Source organism: Marmota monax, unplaced genomic scaffold (genome assembly GCF_021218885.2).
Source record: "Marmota monax isolate L192 unplaced genomic scaffold, Marmota_monax_Labrador192_F-V1.1 WCK01_AAM20220418_F8-fsc00126, whole genome shotgun sequence".
Taxonomy (NCBI): Eukaryota; Metazoa; Chordata; class Mammalia; order Rodentia; family Sciuridae; genus Marmota; species Marmota monax.
In genome coordinates, this window is record NW_026695245.1 from 4,354,774 (window position 1) to 4,371,672 (window position 16,899).

The 16,899-nt window shown below is 41.6% G+C and overlaps 1 long non-coding RNA gene across 1 annotated transcript in view; it reads left to right on the forward strand.

Moving 5' to 3' along the window:
• LOC124085802 (uncharacterized) overlaps nt 1-16,899 on the forward strand; it is a 38,416-nt gene that overhangs the window by 3,331 nt on the left and 18,186 nt on the right. The gene's annotated exons all lie outside the window — the stretch shown is intronic.

Here is a 16,899-nt window from a genome sequence, read left to right on the forward strand (position 1 = left end):
TCTGCAGGAGAGTTATTTGGAGCGACACAGAGATTTGGACAAGTTAACTGGACCCTGCCTTACTGTTGGACCCGATGGAACTTTTCATCTCCCTGAGTAAAGACCAACATAAATTTTCACTTTGGCCCTAAAATGTGATTGGTTTTCTATAGAGACTGAGACGGGCTAAAACAGTCTCCTTGTCGCCTTGCAAATTTTTGAGGATTATGATCTTTTCCACCCCCATAAGCCAGGACCAATATGGATAGCTACTCTGGCACGTATTTCATAAACATCCGTTTGACGCCTATCTTGTCTTCTTGAGATGTGGGTTATTTGCCAAGGACGCTATGACCCTTCCAGAGGGGCGGCTCCTAATCTAGGTGTGGAAGCCCCAACCCCAACTCCAACCAGTGAGGATGGGGGTGGAGCCATCGCCTGAAGCAATCAAAAATCGTGGGGGGATTTCTATAGGCAGTTTGAGTGACCTCCCAAATGCAATAAAGAACTACTGTCACACTGAATTAAACTCTGTGACACGTAAAAAACTTGCTTCACTTCTCTGAGGGAGAAGCAATGTGCTTAAGATCAACAGATTAATTTAATTAAAGGTTTAAATTTAGCCCTGGAGCTAATGGGTAACTCTACATTGAAATTCCACTCCATTTCAAGTTCAGGAAAGTAAATTAAGTAATGGAGAGCAAACACACTGTCCAGAGATGTGCAGCCAGCCTTGAGTAGGAGATAGGGTGTGTTTCAGGTTACATTTGCTCTGGGACACACAGGTCACATGGCTTTTTACATGAACATGAACAATTGTTCATATTTTCTGCCTTTTTAGGCCTTTTGAAAAAGTGGAGCTTGGTGTCTATTTACTGCATTCTTACAGCAGCTAAATCAAAACTTGGTGATTACTTGGGGAAATTTCATCAGGATTTTAATTACTTTATTTACCTTGAAACATCCAAGTCTCTTTATTACAGTTGACTTAATTTACATAACTACTGGCCTGATTGTGCTAGCAGGCAGTATTTAATGAAGGACTTCAACTCTGCTCCTATAAAAGAAAGAACTTTCTATATTACAAAGGTGGTAAATGTTAAGCAAAGAGGAACAAAAATCAACAATCTCATCCATTAAAATACCTTAATATTTTGATTTGTCTTGTGTATATTTTTAAACAAAATCAAAATCAGGCTGTTTTTATCATATGGGCTTTGCCTCCTTGTCCTGATCATCTTTATATTTAGAATATTCTCCTAGAGCATTGCTTTAATGGCTACACAGTGTTCAATCTGATGGAGAAACTATAAGTTATAAACCTGTGCATTTAATAAATTGGTATTTCTGCTTTTACTATTATGAAGAGAGCACTGATGAGCAATGATAAAGTCTTACTACCATGCAATATTATTTTCTTAAGTTAAATAGTTGCTGGGGCCAGTCACTTATCATTTCAATCCAGAAAGGTTGTTCCAAACTGCTTCCTCGAATTCTTGCTGACTGTTGAAATTTTTCATTAATCTCCATTACTTTACCCACTTGCTGTAACTCTTTTTTAAGTGTCAAGTATGCAAACTAATTTCAAATATTTATCAAAGCATTAAATAAGAATCAATGTCTGTTCTACCTCAGGCTTCTATGATCCCTTATGAAACATGAAAGTTGTGATTTATTGTCCTATGACCACCCTGTGATGGTGGTGAGAGCATTATCATTAATATTTTTAAAGAGAAGGCTCAAAAAAAAAAAAAAAATGAATAATTTGCCCCTGGTCATGTAGACCAGGGTGGCTGGGCCAGCATGCAAACCCGACCCATTCCAAGACCCTTTTACATTCTTGCGCCCTCTGCTGGTAAGGATGCTCTGCAGGAAGGGGCAGTCTCTAGACGTCATTGTATAGTCAGCCTTGGGAGTCAACAATAATGGAAATAATACAAGCTTTGAGGTTAGAGGGTCTGGGTTTTGAGAGTCACTTAATCTCATTGAGTTTCCTCTCTGAGTTACTGTGAGAAAAAAAAATGAGACTACATGAGGAATGTTTTGTAAACCTTACTTTAAAAATGTCACTTGTTATTTCTACTATCCTAATCTACTTAGTCCCTGAATTATCCCAAATTCATTTATTTTTCAACTATTAATTAGTCAATTAAGTATTATTGAGCTATTCCTATGATTACAGTACCATCTGTGACAAAGGAATAAAAGAAGGGTGGCCTTAAGCCCTGGTACCTTTGATAGCTGAAATAGTGGAAAACAAAAGCTCAGGACACATTTAAAGGAAAGTACAAGTCAGCTCTGATTAAAGTGTCAGGTGAGCAGTATGTTACCAGAATATGGAAAAGGAGCTTTTAATTTGATCTGATACCTGTAGGGGAGGCTGTTAAACAAAAGCCAGGATTTGAGCTGACCTGGGAGATAAAAGAGGCAAGAAGAGGCAGTTAGCTATAGTTTAGATTGTTCCACAAAGGCCCATGGAGTGTCTAAATATTGCTCTTCAGGGAGGCACAATTGGGAGGTAGTAGACCTTTTATGAGGTGCGGCCTAGTGGGAGGAAATTAGGTCATTGGGGACATGTCCCTGAAGAAGAATATGGGTCCCTCCCTGGTCCCTTCCTTTTTCTTTTTCTTTTTTTTTTTTTTTTTTTTACTGGGCATGAACCCAAGGGCATGATGCATGCTAGGCAAGTGCTGAATCTCTAAGCTATACCCCTAACCCTGTCCTTTCTCTTATTGGCTTTCCAGCCATGAGGTGAGCAGTTTTGCCCTACCTCATGCTACCACCATGATATGCTTCCTTACCACAGGCCCGAAGGCAATGGAGCCAACCAATCATGGATGGAAATCTATAAAACTATGAGCCAATATAAACCTATTCTCTTTATAAATTGATGTCTTAGGTGTTTATTATAGTGACAGAAAGCTAACACAAACTTTGCATACAAATTCCCTGAGTATTATAGGTATGGAGAACTAGAACTTGAAATATAATTCTTCACTGCCAAGTCCCCTTCACTTTCATATTGCTCCTTTCAAGTTTTCAGTCCCAATCTGAAAACGTACTTTGCATGCATGAACTCAAAAAATGCAAGAACTGTCTAGATTGGCATATGCAGAGCAAGGGGTCCATTGGGGGAGAAAAAGGAAGAAAAAACTGCAAGTAATCAGTAACCCTTAAATAATTCAGTAACCAAAATGTCTGAAAATTTCCTTATAGATGGTAGTGGACAACCCTCATATGTTTTTGATATGGTGAAAAATAAGATTTTAGATTCAGGCAAACCCTGGTTCCAGGGCCAACATAGACCCTTACCAGCATGTGACCTTGCTCCAACCTGGGCAAATTATAAGTTTTATGTGTTGGTAGCTTCATCTGTAAATGTAGGTTTAGCAATATTTTACCTTGAAGAATTATGAAGATTACTGATAATATAAATTATGTAATTAGCACCAGAGTATCTGGCATTAACTGGGTAGCTATTAGAAAAATGTAAAATACAGAAGGTGCACCTTAAGAACAGCCAGGATGTTTTAGGTTCTAGGTTTCTGTAGTTTTCACTGGTGCCAGCAGACAGACAAGACCATGAGAAACTCTAGCTGTCAGCTCCAGTTCAGATCGGATTATTTTACTGTGTGTTCCACCAAAGTGCAGACTGCTACCCACTACTAAACCATACACCAGACTCTTAAATCTAAAATATAGGCCTGGTGCCCCAAGAAACCTGCTGCTTTCCTCAGTCCAGTAAAAGAGGATGAGACTAGAAACGGGGACTGTCCAAGAGATGGTCCTCAATGTCCCTGCTCTTCTAGAAGTTTATCTACCCTTTGGGGAATTACGATCACTTCTGTTGCCCTGGGAGAATGGGGAGGTGGAAGAGGATGGGGGAAGGGCCATTATGTCCCCTTTTACAATTTGGCATAGATAACCTTTTCATCTATTTTTTTCTTGCATAATTTCCCCAGGACATCTGGGATTAGATATAACATTTAAATAAGATTTCACTAAAAGCTGAGGGATATTAGGTGAAGAAATAAACTCAACAAGGAATAAATATACAGCCCCAAAAAGCATCTTACAAAATATGACTTTCTCCTACCCCTAATCTCTATATTTCCTAAATGCCAACTTCATGCCAGTTTCCAGTTTGGTTTCTGAGTACCAGGAGAAAAGGATGTGGTCCTATCCTGGATCCCTCAAGCTAAGTAGCACAGAAAGTTAGGCTAATATGTATTCACTAATACATTAAGAATTTTTAAAAGAAGAAGAAAAGAAGAGCTCTATCCACTGGGATCAACCAGCCCCATCACACTTCCTATGTAAGAGGCTATTTCAACCTTTGTACCCCAGAGCCACCTATTTAGGACACCGTCTCCCTATAAGAAAAGGCCAAGAGGACTTTGCTACTTCCTGCCAGGGTTCTGTCTTCCACCTGTCTTCCTGGCTGAGGACCTGCTCTTCCCTTGGTGATTAGCAATTAGCACCACAACCCTGACACTGTCCAAGCATAGACCCAAACAGGACCATTTTTGTGTCTGGACTTCTGACACTGTGGAGGAAGGAGGAAGAGCAGTTATTTCTTTTTTCTTTTTTTTTAAAGAGAAAAAGAGAGAGAATTTTAATATTTATTTTTTAGTTTTCAGCGGACACAACATCTTTGTATGTGGTGCTGAGGATCGAACCCGGGCTGCACGCATGCCAGGCGAGCGCGCTACCGCTTGAGCCATATCCCCAGCCCCAAGAGCAGTTATTTCACTGCAGTTCCTGCAAAGGGCCTTCCAGATTCTATGACTTGTGTGAGAAGCTGAAGAACGTAGATGATGCAGTGCCCAATGACTGTATGAACTGTCCAATAAACGTGTTATTGATTTATCGAGGGCAATGACTGAGGCCAAGAATGGGTTTTGGTACCTCGTCGATATGGGAAGAAGTATGAGTGTTCCAGGTAACCTTCCTCCACAGTCTTGTTGGAGGAGATGTCCAAAGACAACAGTGCAGATATATTTAGTCTTCAATTTTCCTGATTCATCAAAATTCTCCCTTGGATGCAACTCAGCCAGTTGTGGAGAAGAGGGTATTAATAAGCATTCAGAAGGAAATGGTCCATTTGACAAGTGTCTGTGAGAGGCTCTTATGAAGTATGAGGTTGCAGGCCTGAGCTGCAGATAGATCTGACTCGTCACCAAATCTGGAACCTCTGGGCCTTCGTGTCTATACCTCCAAGCTGGAGCAAATCCTACCTCTCTTGCAGGATTATCATACAGATTAGAAACAGTATGTAGGGAGTGAGGGTATAGCTTAGTTGGTAGAGTGCTTGCCTCAAATGCACAAGATCCTGGGTTCAGATTCCCAGCACCACAAAAAGAAAAACAAACCAGATATGCATAAAACACAAGGTGTGTAGCTTACAGTGTGTGTTTGTGGGTGGTGGCTATTCTCATTATTTAGAGGCTGGCTATAAAAAAGAAACCTGGAGAAACATTCCACTGAACAAATGAGGAGTAGATATCTTGTTTCATGCCCTAATTGGGGAAAAGACTCCATTTTTTCTCTTCATACTAAAACTTCCGAAAACCAATACATGGGGGGAGGATTTTCCTATACCAACTAATTTTCCAACCCTTGGGATACCAACTGGGTATCCTGTAGTTCATTTCAGTTCAATTCTGATGTTATCTGGAAAGACCCAAAGGGCTGCCCTTCACTTTAGGCATTAATTACAAGTATCAAATACTCAGATTCCCCCCACTTTTGACCCTTGACTAGAAGCCGGGTCTGACAAGCTTCTCGTTGGGTGCCAGAATTTGCTATGATGGCTCACAGAATTCTGGGAAACACTGACTTTTGTTTATTTAAAAGGATGTGATAAAGGATACTGATGAACAACCAGATGAAGAGGTGCATAGGGTAAGGTCTCAAGGAGTCCCAAGCTCAGGAATTATCGTCTTCATGGACGGAGGATACAACACCCTCCCACCATATTGGTGTATCACCAACCTGGAAGCTCTCTGAATTCTTTAAGGAAATTTTATGGAGGCTTTGCTACATGGGCAACTCAATCTCTGGCCCTTCTCCCCAGAGGATGGGAGTGGGGCTGAAAGGTCTAAGCTTCTCATCATGGCTTAAGTCTTTCTGGTGACCAGCTCCCACCCTGAAGGTATCTGGGAGCCCATCAAGAGTCACTTCATTAGAACAAAGGATCTCTTATCACCCAGGAATTTAGGAGCTCTGTATCAGGAACCAGGGTCAAAGACCAAATATTAGAACAAAACATACTCCTAGCACCCTTATCAGTCAGGAAATTACAAGGTGTTTAGGTTATCTGTGCCGGAACCAGGGACAGAAACCAAATATATATATTCCTCAGTATGTCACACTGTCTAAGGCATTAACTACCATAGGAGAAACCTGACATCAAAACTGTTAGGGAAACACGCTTCAGACGCTTCCATGAAAACTTCATTCATAATGAAGCTGCAGAATTTAAATGATATTGGCATTCAGAAAACCAATGAATGTTCTTTGTTGTGTTACCTTTATACTTGAATCATACCAGACTCCTGGCTTTATTTTCTTTGAAATAATACTGGGATGCATGCACAGCTTATGGACAATAAAGAAACCAGTTCTTGTGTATATACAGCTCATAAACTTGTGACTTCCAGATGGCCTGTGTGCCTGGGCCTCTGGCAGGTCTGCATGTACCAATAGGGAAGCAGGAGGCACTCTTCCCTCCCAGGGCTCTGTCTCCCAGTGTAACAGCTTTGTTCTGTAGTGTTTGCATTCTCTTAGATCATTCTCACATCAGAGTGGAATGAATATGGCCAGATACTGGGGGAAACATCACCAGCTGCTCAGCTGGACTGGCTGGTGGTCCATAGTGGCCTTTGCTGTTGGATGGGCATCCAAGAAGAGGCAGCTCACAGAAGGAGAGATGCAAATAGCTAGAAACCAACTGGAGGAAGAAGGGAGAGCGAAGGACACTCATTCTGTTGGTGGGGTGTAAATTAGAATAACCTCTCTGAGAAATCATTTGGCAATATGTATCAAGAGCCTTAAGTTGTTCACAGCTGAGAGCATGAGCTTTACAGTAAGAAAGACTCACGTTAAATTTCAGCCCTTGCTATGGTTTCAATCTGGTTTCTCACCTCGAAGCTTATGCTGGAGTTCAATCCCTATTGTGAGATAGTAAGAGAGTGGAAACTTGTTCTGATGATAGTGTGTAAGGTGTGGCCTTTAGGCAGTGATCGGGATTAAGTGAGGTCATCAGGGAGGGACCCCTGTGATCAAATACTGGTGGCTTTGTAAGAAGAGAAATACCAGAGGGGACATCTCTTGCCATGAGATGCCCTGCTCTGCCTTGAGACTACTGGCAAGTAGGCCATCACAGATGGCTTCCCTTTGACCTTGGAACAGAACCAGGAGCCAAAATAAACTTCTTTATAACTTACCCAGGCTGAGGTTTGTTATTAGCAACAGAAAATGGACTACGATAGCCCACTACCATGTGTTGAGCACATTCCTCTGTTTATTTGTGTTTCAGTTTTGTCATTTGTGAAATGCAAATGATGTTCTTTTTTTTGATGCTGTCTCTTTATAGCACTGTTATGAGGATTTAGTGCTTCAAAAAGAAAAATGATTGGAACATGGTAGGCACTCAAGAATCATGGTTAGTGAAATAACTTCTAAGAAGCTATTGAAAAATGGGGTCAGAGATTGATGCACAAAAATAATTCATCCCAATATTATTTAAAATAAAGAAAGCTTGGGAGGTAAAGACCCTAGATGTGGAACAATTATTTAAAAAGTAAATTATGATTTACTCATATAATGGGATATCATGCTTCCATTTTTTAAAAATTATCTTTACCAAGTTTTCTTCATGATGTGAAAACCATTTTTTTCTTTTAAATAATGCTAACCAAACTAAACAGAATAAGCTGATTATAATATCTCAACTTTGCAAGAAAAAAAATGGAATTATTTTAAACACCAATGTATGTAAAGGAGACATTTAATATAGTTAACTGACTTGGGCTCGGCATGTGGCTCAAGTGGTAGCGCGCTCGCCTGGCATGCATGGGGCACGGGGTTCGATCCTCAGAACCACATAAAAGAAAATAAAGATAAAGATGTGCCCACCTAAAACTAAGAAATAAATATTTTTTTAAAAAATGACTGGCCAGTATGAATATGTTGATTTTTATTTGCTTCCTTTTGTTTATCTAAATAGAAATAAATGGGGGCTGGGGTTGTAGCTCAGTGGTGAAGTGCTTGCCTCTCATGTGTAAGGCACTGGGTTCAATCCTCAGCACCACATAAAAATAAATAAAGATACTGTGTGTTCATCTACAACTAAATACATATTTAAAACATTAAAAAATAGAAATAAGTGTATGATCATATGATTTTTTAAACAAGAAGTGTTGTGTTTTTGAGAACCATATTGGAAGAGCTTTAATTGTTCATTTTGTATAAGGCACTGAAGACAAAGTGAAAGGGTGAAGCAGGGTTTTGTTCGCTTCTCCTTTGAACACCTAGTCTGTGCCATACTCTCTGCTGGGCACATAGGGTAAAGCAAGGGCCCAGGCTTTACCTTGGGCCTTGTGGAAATTGGGAAAGGGAGCCAAGGGCAGGTTACCTCTGACATGCAAGTCCTAACAGAGTCCTTCCTAGACATAGAGTTTCTCCACTTTCTCTCCACAGCCTGCTGTTTATCCTCAGGTGAAGAAGCTGAGGCTGCACAAAGCTAAGCCCGGGGACAAATCTCAGGTCATACAACTAACAGTTCACCTGACAGTCACCATCTGCAATGTCTTAGAATGGAGATTCAGGTCAGAGATTATGAACGGTGACCCCTCTGGGTCAGAGAGGCCCCTCAGGGAGCTATGTTAGAACTTGCTCAGAACTTGCAAAGGAACAGGGACATTTGAGTTAGGACTCTATTACAAGAGTTCAGGCCTGAGGCAATAAACCTTGGACTTGGCAGTGAGAATGGAAAGGAAGGGTCAAGGGTCAGAGGCATTATGAGGGAAAACTGGCTTCCAGATTTGTAACCTGGGAGAGCGCTGTCATTCCTGAAAGAACCAAAAGGACCAGGGGAGGGGAGAACAGATTTGAGGGTGAAACTTGGGCTAAATTTTGGCATGAGTTTCTGAGCTATACCTTCACACGGAGACCCAACGAAGAGGTTGGGAAAGGTAAATCACAATTTGACCTGTCTGTATCCAGCTGAAAGAGGAGCAGGCTCTGAATCTGTATTGGCACTACCCTCCAGTTTGGTTTTACGTGACCTCAAACCATAGGTGGCTGAGGACACCAGCCTGTGAGGACCCTACCCTGGCCACAATCTCATACAGTAGCCCCCCTTCATCTGAGGTTTTGCTTTCTGCTGTTTCTATTACTGGTGGTCAATAGCAGTCCAAAGATATTATTTGCCTTGACTCTTTTAAAAAAGAGACACCACATTCACGTTTGTTACGATATATTGTTAAAATTGTTTTATTTTATTGTTATTGTTGATCTCTTCCTATGTCTAATTTACAAATTAAATGTTAATCACAGGTATGTCTGTAGAGGAAAGACCAGTATATCTGGGGTCTGGTACTATGTGATTTTAGGCATCTGAAATACTGGGGGTTTGGAGCATATTTCCCATGCTAAGGGGGGATTACTGTTCTGCATTTGTTTTTTGAGACACAAGTCAGCTGAACCAGCACCCTGGCTCCCTTTGGAGATATACCTAGGAGAAGTCTTTGAAAACAACCCATTCTAGGATGAGTCCCATCTGGGGCATTTCCAGTATCTCTTTGGCAGAAACTTAAGTGAAAGCTTAGGAGAATTTATTCTAAGGAGATAGAAGGTTCTCAAGGAACACAGAGTTAGTAATATAGCTGAGCCCCCAGCACATCTGAGCACCACAGACATGAACACTTAGGGCCTCTCCCCCGACACCCCAACTTTCTCCATTTGCTTAATTCAGGCTCCATTCTCTCTCTCCACAGATAGAATAGATTCTTCTGCTTCTCTGGTCATGGGACAAGAAGTATGGCCCCTAACAGATGCCCACCTTTATAACAGACTGACTCCTCTAAGTTTCCATTTAAAATATATAAGTGTGTGTGATTGGCAAAACTTGTGTGAGCAGGCTTGGACCAGTTATCCTGGCTGGATCTCAGCTCACAGGGGATCAGATAGATGGTGCATGATGGGGAGCAATTCCCAGAAAAAGGGAGATATGGGTAGAGGGATCAGTAGGGGTCCACCACCAAGACTGTGGGTCACTCTTGACTTCTCTAGACCTGATTCTTTCATATGCAAAATAGAGATACACTACCTGCCTTGCAGGTAGTTATTGTGATGATTAAAGACAAAAAAAATTGTCAGTGATATTCAGAATTCCCACCCAAGTGCTCCAAGGAAAGAGCAAAATATACTAACAATCTTATGGATCTGTCTGTGAAGCTCAATGCATTCACAGGACATTTCTTTCAGGGTTTTTTGTTTTTGTTTTTGTTTTGGACTCCCCCCACCAAAAAATGAATGAACCAGGGGTTGGGGATTTAGCTCAGTGACAGAGTGCTTGCCTAGCATGCACAAGGCCCTGAGTTCGGTCCTCAGCCCTGGAAAAATAATAACAAACAAACAAACAAAAAAAGAATGAACCATGGAAATTGGGCATAGAATAAAACTGATATCTTCAATCAGTAAAGAAGAGATTCTTTTGTCAGTGGTGTTGGGACAACTGGGTTGCCAGCTGGAGGGAAAAACAAGATCCCTTATACTTTACACCAAATGAAATTCCTGATGGAAAAAAAAAAAGATTTAATTGCAAAAATGAAACTGTAAAAGTACTTTGGGAAAGTGCTACAGGAAAGCCTGAGCAAAAGAACTCTAAAAAGGCATTTCTAGTTTGTTTTGTTCAACCTGCAATCACAACACCTGAAACAGTGCCTGGCAGAGTCAGAATCAGTAAGCTTTTGATGGAATTAATTAATGAGAGAATATTTTTCAATCACCTCATATAGGGGAGCAGCCTTTCTACAAGACATAAAATTCAGAGCAAAAGTAAATTTAGCTATTAAAAAAAATGACAAATGACTATGGAGGAGGGGAATCAAATGACAAACACATGGGAGGGAAATATTTGCAATTCATATCACAAATGATACCTTAGTCCCCCCACACACATCCCAGTGCTGAGGATTGAACCCAGGGGCCTCTTTTATTCTAGGCAAATGCTCTACCAATGGACTATACCTCTGTCTCCCCCTTACTATTTAAAGAAATATGAAACATTGATAAAGACCAAGAACACAATAGAAAAATGGGCAAATGATATGAATAAGCAGTTCCCATAAAAGGAATGCAAAGGGCTCTTCAACCTAAAAAGAGAAACTCAACCTCTTTCATAATACAAGACAAGCAAATAAAAAGTCTTACGAGAAACGACTTTTTACCTATCAGATTGGCAAAGGTAAGAAAGTTTGAAAACACACTACTGTCTATTGTGTGTTGGCGCAGGGGTAGGTGAGCAAACACTGGTGCAGTTGGATTGGGCAATGTGGTTCATCTGCGACCCACTTCTAGGCATTTATCATACACTTATCCCAGGCACATACAAATGAAGAAAATGTGAGGATGGTGCTTGCCGAAGTGTTGTTTGTAATAGGAGAATATTGGAAATGACTGGTATTTAACCAGTAGCTAACACTTCTGGCACATTCATACAAATGAATTATTGTGTAGATGTTAAATGAATAAGATAATTCATATGAGTGTGTCATGGAAAGGTCTCCAAAAGGTGGTATTATCTGGGAAAAAGCAAGCTGCAGAATACTGTGTATGATATGCTAGTATTTGCACTTAAAAACCTGCATGCATGGGCTGGGGTTGTGGCTCAGTGGTAGAGCACTTGCCTAGCATGTGTGAGGCACTGGGCTCGATTCTCAGCACCACATATAAAAAAATAGACAAATAAAGGTCCATCAATAACAAATAAAAAATATTTTTTAAAAAAAACCCTGTATGCAGCCAGGAGCAGTATGCACGCCTGTAATCTCCAGAAGCCGAGGCAGGAGGATTACAAATTCAAACCCAGCCTCAGCAACTTAATGAGACCCCCCCCCACCCCCGTCTCAAAATAAAAAGGGCTGGGGATGTGGCTCAGTGGTTGAGTACCCCTGGATTCAATCCCTGGTACAAAAATAAAAAACAAAACAAAACAAACCTGCATGCATAGGTATTTCCTTAGAATATAGGTAGAACTTCCTTTGGAGGATTCCCAAGAAACTGGGAACAGTAATTGCTTCCTGGGAACGAAGCCTGTTGGAAAACAGAGGTGTAAATTTCCATTCTAAACTCTTTTATACATATGTTTAGAATTTTGTAACATGAGTGCATATGACATCTTCAAATAAGGAAAATGTATGTTCACTCAGCCTTCTGCTCCATGACATATCCACAGCTGATTTGCTGTAAAAGTTAATAATAGTGTTCTAAACTATTTACCATTTACATGAATTAACTTTCCTTTCTGATCTTTGACTAAAAATAACATTGTAGAAAAATGCTTCACCTTTGTCCTGGGATTTTGTCTCCTGGGCATCCCAACAAGGATCCCCTTTCTAAAGAGAACAGAACTTTCCAAAGTGTTTGGCACATGAAGTGTTTGCTCTACCTATGCAAGTTCCTGTCTTCCATGGGAAAGGAACAGTTCTGAGGAGAGGAGTTGGAGGGAACCTGGCACCCTTGGTAAGGTCAAAGGGAGAGAAGTGCCTTGTACCCCAAGTAGGGCCTTGGGGGGCCTCACCCCATGAACCCAAGTCTATACTCTCCATCATAATGCAATGGCTCCTCAGGATTGGGCTCTGCCCACCTCCCTGGATTCCCTTTCCTAGAGAGCCCTATGGAATCAGTTCCAGCTCTGTTTCTGGGCACGTTTCTTTGCCTGATTCTCCTTCTCGACTATTTAAACCTCAGTGTAAACTGTTTTTTCTCAATGAGGTCTTCCAAGAGTCCTGGGGCAGAATCTGGGGCTCCCAGGTTCCCATACTCCACGACTCACCTCTGCTGGGCACATATGACATTGCATGACAATTGTTGCTCCATCTGCCCTACAAATTCCTTGAGGACAAGGACCCTGCCTTAATTCATTTTTAAATTCTTAGCACAGTGCCTGGCACACAGTAGTTTCTCAAAAAGAAAAAAAAAAAAGCCTGAATTAACAAGCATACCAACTCATTGGATCCCATCTGAAGGAGTGATAAGTGCTTTGGGGGAGTTTGGAGAGGTCTCCTGAATAGAGATACATTTAATCTGGGACATAACTTCTACACCTGTAGGAGTAGGGGGATGAGGTGGGAATTTCAGGTGGAAGAAATAGCTTATCCTGGGATCAGGGAAGGCAAGAGGGGGTCTGGGAAGCCTGATGGTACTGAGGTCCCATGAATTAAGGAGGTCCATTTTGATGAGATGTTTGGGTTAAGATGCAGAACAATTATTTGCCGGTCATGTCAGGCTCCTGGCTTTAAGGTTACATATCAGTAGTGTTTCCCAAGTGTTATGACAACACAAAGCCCCCTATAAATGTTGTTCCCAGGGTGTGGAATATCCACTTACCCGCTCCCAGCTGGGGACCAGCAGGTTGGGAGAGACCTGCAGGGCCTGTTAGATGAGACTGTGCAGTTTCAGGGTGGGCTACGGGTCCAGGTGTAGAATTCAGAAGTCAAGTTCAATCTATGCAGTGTTTTTATTTTGTTTGTGGTGCTAGGGATCAAACCCAAGACCTCACACAAGCTAAGCTGGCGCTGTACCACTGAAATACATCCCCAGCCCCAGACTGAGCCCCTTGGATCTAAAGGATCTTATTTTCTTCAGAACTAGGACTCAGGGATTGAACACTGAAATTCCTCTTCAGATTCGCCAGTGAGAAGCTATGGAGCCCCAAGTTGGCCACCCTGCATGAGGTCTGTGGCCCCAGACACCTCCCCCCAGGCCACCAACGTGGTGAGGTGGAGCCTGGTGGAATGGGCTGACAGCCACCTGATGCTCTTCTGATCCACAGAGGTGGAGTGTGAAGGGCAGCCATGGGCTGCATGCTGTCCTTAACCCAAATGTCCATTCATGGCTGAAAGGATAAACAAAATGTGGTACTAGAATCGAGCCTTTAAAAGAAAGGGAAGTCTGACATGTGCTGTAACTTGATGAGGTTTGATTAGGCTAAGAGGAATAAGCCAGTCACAAAAGGACAGTGTGTGACTCCACATATATGAGGACCTAGGGTCATCAAACTCATAGTAACAGAAAGAAGAATGGTGGTTGCCAGGGATTGAGGAGGGAGAATAGGGAGCTCGTGCGTAATGGGCACAGAGCTTTTGCAAGATGAAGAATTCTGTGGCTGGGTGGTGGGGATGATTGCACCATGATGTAACAGTGCTCAGTGCCACTGACTGGATACTTGACAATGATGAAGATCATACATTTATGTTGTGTGGATTTTTTATAATTTTTTTTAAGAGTGAAGACTCTGCTAGAAATACTAGGGATGGAGTTTTGTCTCTGCTAAAACTATTCCAGAGTGATAGATCTTGGCCAGGTTAACCTCTCTGGGTCTCAGTTTCCCCATTTGTGAAAGAGTAATGATGACTGTACCCTCCTCATTGACATTACTGAAGATCTGTCATAACCTCAGGGCACAGTGCCTGTGTGGCTCATTGTCAGTGCTCAGGAAGGCTCGCTATTGTACTCGAAGGTTCAGAGAGGCTCAGAGAGGCTTCCTTTCTCCATCAGATGCTCCCAGAGGAGCATTTGGCTTACCAGCAAGGTTCCAGATTACATGGATGGATGAAGGAGAAGGACTGGAGGACCTAGGATGCCGAGGACCCCTCGTGGGTCTTCCTGCCTGTGGCTCAGCATGCCCCTATCCCTACAAAGCAAATCATTCCTCACAGGTACTTGGGCAGCTTCGCTTTGCCCTTCTCAATCACCCCCAGAAAAGCACTTCAGAAACTTAAAACTTCCACCCTTCCCACCCAGCCTCGTAGGGAGAGTTGATCATTGTTGACAGCAATAATAGTTCATTTTCTTTTGCTTGGATTAAACAATAATTTGATTGGAAAGTGCTTCCTGGTGTAGCAATTAAGGACTGGCTGGAGGTAAAGCCAAAGGCATTTAACCCAGCTAGTCATTAAGTACCAGGAAATGTTAAAGCTGGAGGGTATTCACTGCTGGTATAAACTCTGAAATTGGTAGGAAGAAAAAAGGAAAAAAAAATCTAAGTGAATTCTTTTTAAGCAATGAAAAGTTTAAAAACAGAGACATACGTTGCTATAGACACAATTTCTGGCTTTGAGTGGCTGTGGGCTGTCCTCCATACATATACCCAGGGGCACCCCTATTGGACATGGTTTGCAGCAGAGACAGCTGTGCCTCCCAAGTACCTATAATGAATATCTGCAGCTCCAAGCTCCCACGGAAATCCTCAAGCCTTCACTTGTCGCTGTAATTTCCTTGGGAAGTGTTTGTAATTACACAGTTCTTGCTGCCTGCTCCAGGTCAAGTCTTCTTGTATACAATACATGAATTGCATAAAACCACAAAACAGTGAGCAGACTCTACAGTGGTCCAAATTGCCATGTAGTTTTTAACTTAGTAGTTAAGCATTAGTGGGTGTAATAGGGCATCATTTGTGTGAGCAAAAACAGCATTAAAGGAACAGTATGCATCTAGTTCTTTCTAATTCTCGGTGGAGGTCAGAACCCATTTCAGCAAGTCCTCTATATTAAATAAGAATCTCCAAATCTAACACATGGACTGTTTATTTTAACTAAGTTGGCAGGAGCTCTGTAGAGAGGGACTTAATTATTTCCTTTCGTTACATGGGACCTGCCATTTAGGAAGCTTCTAGCAGTCGAGTTTCCTGCAGGTGAAAACATCGTTATCTTTGGACTCTCTTAGTATAGGAAATTCTCCAAGATGTAAGGCAATTATTCGCCAGCTATTCCTAAAGAAAACTCTGAAGTCAAATTAAATCAATAAACAGATGCTACTGTTTGGACATTAAGTTTTCTTTAGAGTTGGGTAAATTGGATGTTTCTTTAGCTCTTAAAGGAGGGACAGAAATAGCTGGACCATGGCAACCCACCCCCCGACAGCCTTGCATTTTGGAAGACTGAGCCTCTGTAGGATGGAGAGCTACTCAGGATGTCTGATCATCTTGATATGGCCATAGCCTATGCCCTAGCTGGCCAGACTGGCCCTGTTTTGAGGACATTATACTGAGTAAAATAAGCCAGTCACAAAAAGAGAGATAGAGAATGATTTTTAAAAAATTGATTGTCATTAAGATCATAAGGACCAAAAGTAGAATGGTGGTTGCCAATGATTGGAGGGAGGAGTATGGGGGCAGAGTATTTAATGGGCATAGAATTTCAGTTTTATAAGATGAAGGGAATTATGGAGATGGATGGTAGTCTTGAATTCCACTTAAGTGTATACTTGAAATTTATTAAGATGGTAAGTTTTACGTTGTATGTATTTCACCACAATTAAAAAAAAAAGTGGCGGGGAAAGAGGAACCTATCCTGATCACACTTCCTAAGGAACTTCAGCAGGAAGTGGCAGCCACCACCAGACGTGGCATCTGTTCCAGGCTTCCTTCTGCCCTTTGGTGGCTCCTCCTCCTCCACCTCTACCTCCTCCCATTCTCCAAAGGTTGAATGTACCAAGGCCAACCCAGTACTTGTCTCTGTATATACCCATTTCCCAAGTATCTCATCCAATTATAGGGCTCTAAATATAATCTATGACAGATTGTATTTTCTAGAAATGGCCAAAACAGTATCTCCCATCTTACATGTTCTTCTCCAATATGATCTGCACACTTCCACCAAGAAAAGGCATCAGCTACAGGGTAGATTTGGA